We start from the raw sequence: 6,000 nt of genomic DNA, 5'->3' as shown, positions 1-6,000 counted from the left end.
TGCCAATGGACTGGAGGAAACACGCTTCTGTCTTCTGGCCTCAGAAAGTACAGGTTGTAGGTATGTATTATAAAACATCCTGCAATTCCCACCAACGGACTAATTTTGAGAGGAGAATTGTAGTTTTCTTTCTCAAGAAGCTTGAGAATTGTGTTTTGAGTTTGGGGGTTTATAGGCACACAACTTTTCTCATTCATTTATACTCTCTGCCGCAAGTTTCCAGCCTGTCACTTAAAAGGAAAAGTATTACCTCGGTAAGGTGGGCAAAAAAATGAAGGGACGGTCAAGTGTCATACAAAGTCACCGAGCTTCTCAGTTCCAAGAGTAGAATTATGTACGAGGACTAAGGATATTCTGTGCCTGGAATTGCCTACACCCACAGCTACCAGCTGAAAGAGACAGTGTGACACGCTTACTTCTTTTTCTTGTAATCAGATGGACCAGGAGGTGTTCCATGATATTTGGGGACGAATGACACTCTACAAGAATGCATTATCTGTACTCATGTGGCCTAAGATACATACTTCTTGGATCTCCGTAGATGCAGCTCTGAGAATACGGTGCCAGTGTATAGTTTAGGTTATAATTACACACAAAAAAGGCAAATGGAGACTCCAGGCAATAATCAACATGAATCAAGTGTGTAAAAAAATCTCACATCTCACCTTAAGTATCTGCATATGTTAAGCAAAAAAGTTTTTTCACCTTTATCTAGAAATTGATTTAATTGTGGATTTTTTTTTCTCCACCGGTTCTATGTTACTAAACTATTATAAATGTATAGGTGTGTGATTATAGATTATGTCTCACATAAAATTGCAGTGTGAATTTAAGGCCAGGACCATTAGGATAAGAAAATATTCCCATTAAAGACAAATATACAAATGTTATATGAAATGAAGAATTGAGGCATTATCTGAACGGTGCAAGCTCGAAGCACTTGCTATTGAAATAAGCGTCGGGGGCCCAAGTTATCTAGATAATTGTCTTAAGTATTCATGTTATTTGCATGGGTCCGTTCTGACCAACTGTACCTAAACAGATTCACCGGTGGCGTGAGGATCATTAAACATGACGAACTTAACAGACGAGCATGTCCCTCAAGCTTTCCAGATGGATATTTTCTGCATCCCTTTTTGAAGTAGCAAAATCCCTACCAGGAGAGATTCTCTCATGGACACACAGGCTCTTAGGTCCAGTGTTTGCCACATATAAAAGCTGATGGTTTTGGTGGTTTGGGCCATAAAATGAAAGTCACTTTTTTCCTTCTATTTGGTCAGCGGAATGATGAGTACTGTGAGTCACCAACAAAGGAGAGCAGGACTAATGAAGAGAGAGTAGGGGCCTTCTCTGATTGCTCCCACACGGATGCACCACCCTGGACGGCTCATTAGGGTACTCAGCAGAATACAAAGAGTCTTTTAAATAAAGCTTCCTTGTTCCAAAAGAGTGTATTCATCACCTCATGCATATCCAGGATAGGAGGGCTTTCTCCTTGGACTCTGAATGAAACAACCTGTAATCATTTGTACAGAGATGTTGCTAAACATATTTGTAACCTCAAAGAAGTCTTCATTCATTGGAACAGGGACAACCTCAGAAGAAACGGATTTTCCCAAGGGTACCACTTGTGTTTTGTTTTGTTTTGTTTTTAACGTTAGTACCTTTGTAACCTATTGGACCGAGGGCACTGTGGGAACAGCCTAGAGAGACTTTGCCCTTTACACAGAGAAAAGAAATCTAAAGGACAGGAGCCTCGTGACAAAAAAAAAAAAAAAAAAAAAAAAAGAATGAAAGAAAGAAAAGGACAAAAGTGACTCATGTCCATCTAGTGCAGCAGGCACCTAACTAAGCGATAATTGCAACTTTTCGACGATTGTGTCAGAGGGTCCAGCCACAGGCTGGATTTTGGCACAGTGTTAGTGTGCGAAATTAGAAGTTACCCTAAATAGAAGGGAAGCCCAGGAACACAAGGTAGCATTCGTGACTTGGACTATTCTAAAGGCAACATGGGTTGCCTTGGAGTCAGATGAACTATATTCATTTGTGTCTTGGCTATGGCCGGCCGTGCTGCTTTCCTCTTTTAGGCTTGAAGTTTAAAAGCTATGGGATTAGTCTTACCTGCCAGAGAGAACAATGGGCTAACGTGACACAAGCCAGGAGAGCTTTCTCGAATAAATGATGCTGTGCTCAATTTACAATAGCTTGAAAATAACAGTAATTATTATAGGTGGAGAAGACATTCTATGGCACTGTGCTGAAAAGTCACAAACCTTCTGGGTCTAGCAAAAATTCCTGCAGAGGTTCTCAAGTTAAAGTGAAAGGAAAGGACTTAAGTCATGAGCGTCATCTCACATGGGTGCAATCTCAAGTAATCAAGCAGGTACTCGAGAAAAATCGTTCTATAAATTCAATTTGGGACTGAATCTGGCAACTTCTTCTTGGGCCCGGTGGATGAGTGGTGGTGTACTGAGCAATCTCCATTTCTTCATTGTTGAGGCCGGTGGCAAATGAGAATGCTTGAGGAGAATAAGAATGCAGATACATACCCTACGTGTCATTTTTAGATTGAAAACTTCTTACAATGTTATTGTTAACAATAATTGTTTAGGGCAATATTGATCACTTGTATTCATTTTTGGATGAGATCCAAAGCAGTTCTAATGGAAGAGTGAGGCCCTCCCGGCGGTGTCCTCCTGCTGCCTGGGTCTGGCGGTGGCTGCTGCTGCTGCTGCAGAAATTTCTCCTGACTGGGCTGCGGGTGCGTCTTCACCTCCAGGAAGGAGAGTTTTGCAACTGAGCAGATGCTTTACATTAGCAGCTGGACAAGCTATTGGCTGATCCTTGGCACTTATTTATCAACATTCTTATACCAACTCGGCACATGTACTCTTGAGGCGATGTGAAACATGACAGAATGAAATATTCAGTCGTTATCTTGCAATTTACATTTTACCATAATTAGCAAAGAGGCATCAATGAGGACTCTGGATGTAATTCTAAATTTCAGTTGAATTTTCAGTTTTCATATTAAGAAAACCATAATTAATCCTTAAACTATGTTGCTGCCTGAACATTGGGAAAACTGAGGGGATAAAATCAGTGCTATGTGCTATGGATACAACATAAAAAAACATATTTTTTTATATTTTTATATTTTGTAACATGTATGTATTTAGTTATAGCTGCAAATAAATATAGATCTGCAGAAATATAGATCTGCAGAAATAGATATTTAGATAGTAGAGATATAGGATTTTGTTGTATGTAAACTTGAAATAACTAGAGATTCTCTTTCGATTATGTATCTTAAAGTCTGTCCACCATGTAAAAAGGAAGAAAATTGGCAACCACTGATTATCTTTATTTGGGAAATAAATCCTTACTGAGTTCCTAAAACTTGGATTAGTTGCTACTTGGTGTGCATGCTTGTATGAGTGTTGGAAAGAAATCCTATCTTGATTTAATACCTGAACAACTCAAATGTATTAGGTTTTACATGTGCACATTTTTACTATAATATTGCTATTGAGATAACAATAATACCAGAAACTATAAATGTGAACTTCCTTCTATCAGAGAAGGCACGTGATTTCAAACAATCATAATTTCAAAGACTCATATGACTTTGACAGCACAGATAAATTTCCCTTGGACCTTTCTCCTAGGTTGATGACAAAGACAGGTAAAGGGTTTTTTGTTTTTTGTTTTTTGTTTTTTTTTTGTATTGTGATATATTGTGTTATGTTTTTAAAGAAGTTCAGTAGTTAGGCTCAGAAGAAGTTTCTACTATCAGGTAGGTTTTGGAGGTCTGAAAGGGGAACACCCTTACTGATAGGAAGTCTGCTGGGCCGTGATCTGAGAATCTACCTGGAGGAAGCACTGAGAGGAAAAGAGGAAGACTAATGGAGATGACCATGGGAGTTCAAATGTGAGTGACTTGTGTAAGGCTGAAGGGAGAAAGGAGACCATATTCTCAATTATCTTCCATCACTCAGACACATGGCCCCCAAATCTTCACACATAACTTTCTAAAGTGGGTTTCATAAGAAAGAGATACAACAGGATCACAGAGTTTGGGAAAAGCCACATACCCAGAGCTCTGTTTTTGCAGGGGAAGGAAAAATCCTGATCCCTTACTAAACTGACAAGACAGCTGGAAATCGCTGTTTTTAATATAGACAATTGTCTCAAATTGTGTTTTTATTAAAATCAATTCCAAGATCAGGGTGCCCAGGTAGTGGGGTCAGTTAAGGCTCCAACTCTTGGTTTTAGCTCAGGTGGTGATCTCAGGGTCATGAGATGGAGCCCTATGTAGAGCCCCATATGGATCTCCACGCTCTGCGTGGAATGTGTTTGAGATTCTCTCTTCCTTTCCCTCTGCCCCTTCTGTTCATGTGCGTGTGCGCTCTCCCCGTCCCCCAAATAAATAAATCTTTAAAATCAATTCCAAGATTGAGGTAAGACATTTTAAATACTAAAATCCTCAAATTCTTTTTGGATGTGTTCACTATTTTCCTAATTAATCATAAGGTTTTTAAGTACAAAGCTGAATTTAAATCTGGATGATGAAAATAATGGAAATATCTTTCTGAGGCCAGAAGCACGTATACTTTGGAAGCTGGCTACCTCTTATTAATAATACATTCAAATATAGGAAGCATTATAACATGCAAAGTCTTCCAACTAAAAGAGCTTTCTGGTAGATATCTAATTTAGAGACAGTATTGTTAACAATGTTGACATTTAAGTGGCCATAGCTAAAGCATTGCAAAGAACATTCCATTACAATAAATGTGAAAACCGACAACTTTTCTTGGTGTTCAGCTTAACAGAATTTAAGTGTATTGGTTGACGTGTGAAGGTTGAAATAACTAGAAATGACTTTCATAACTAGAAAGTTTACCTAATAGTTTTAAAAAGGGGGGCACTCCTAGAGAAAAGCTTTCAGTGCAATGGGACTACAATAGGAAGGGGAAATTTATGGCATACGGAAGTCTACTTCCCTGAGTTCTGTATCTGAAACCATGGTTAGCTGTACAAGCCCATATTTTCTCCTTCACAGAACTAGTCCACTTTCAAGACTCCAGCCCTAGTCTGTTACAAGACTAATTGGATGCCCCATCAGGTTAAACACAACATTTCTATACCTGAGTAGACCATACCATCTATAATGCCCCTACTCCTTCCAGCCCCCCACTACAAAAGAAAATCCAAACTTCCTCCCCTTTCTGACTTACCTGTATTCCAGCTGGATCAACTGACAAGTACAAGTTTTAATTTTTTGTAGTAACTCACTTTTAACCTTTTATTCATGACTGTCAATATACTCATCATATCCAAATTGTTGATATTCCTCTCAGTTTTTCTTTCTTTCTTTCTCTCTATTCAGCTCTAGAAGCCACTGGCAAGTTAATCCCCCAGAACTTCATTTTTAGTTGGTAACTCTTTTGCTAAAAATGCTAAATGTCTACTCACTGCCTCCTAAGCCTGGGAAACAATGACTCCCACAAGCAACTTATTTCCTATTTCTTCTCATCACTATTGCCTGACTACAACTCATAAGGCCTGAGTCTCTGAACATGCCAGGCCATTCCCAGCTCTCCTTTACATAGCCCACTACTGGACCCTTTCCCATCCTCTTTACCTTTACTGGCTCACTAGAAGACCAATTCCTCTAAGGATACTTTACTGACAACATTAGTCTCATCGGTCTTTTGTCTTACTTCATACATAAGCCATAGGAATAAACCAATATTTCTAGTTTGTTCATTTAATTATAGGAAAACATTTTACACTATTATGATTTCAAGAAGCAGTGGTGAGACCCTAAAAAGTAATGTAAAGTGGAATTTTACCAATTAAGTCACATATTTAACATAGAGAAGAGCTGACTGATTAAAGGAAACTTGTAACAAAACATTTTAAAAATAAAAATAAAATTGTAATATTAATAAGCATTAGCAGAGAGGTATGTTTGGTTTGTGAAATTTAAATATT

The sequence above is a fragment of the Canis lupus genome, chromosome 2, assembly GCF_048164855.1.
Source record: "Canis lupus baileyi chromosome 2, mCanLup2.hap1, whole genome shotgun sequence".
In the NCBI taxonomy this organism is placed as follows: domain Eukaryota; kingdom Metazoa; phylum Chordata; class Mammalia; order Carnivora; family Canidae; genus Canis; species Canis lupus.
The sequence above is the reverse complement of the archived record's forward strand: the minus strand, read 5'-3'. Positions refer to the sequence as shown.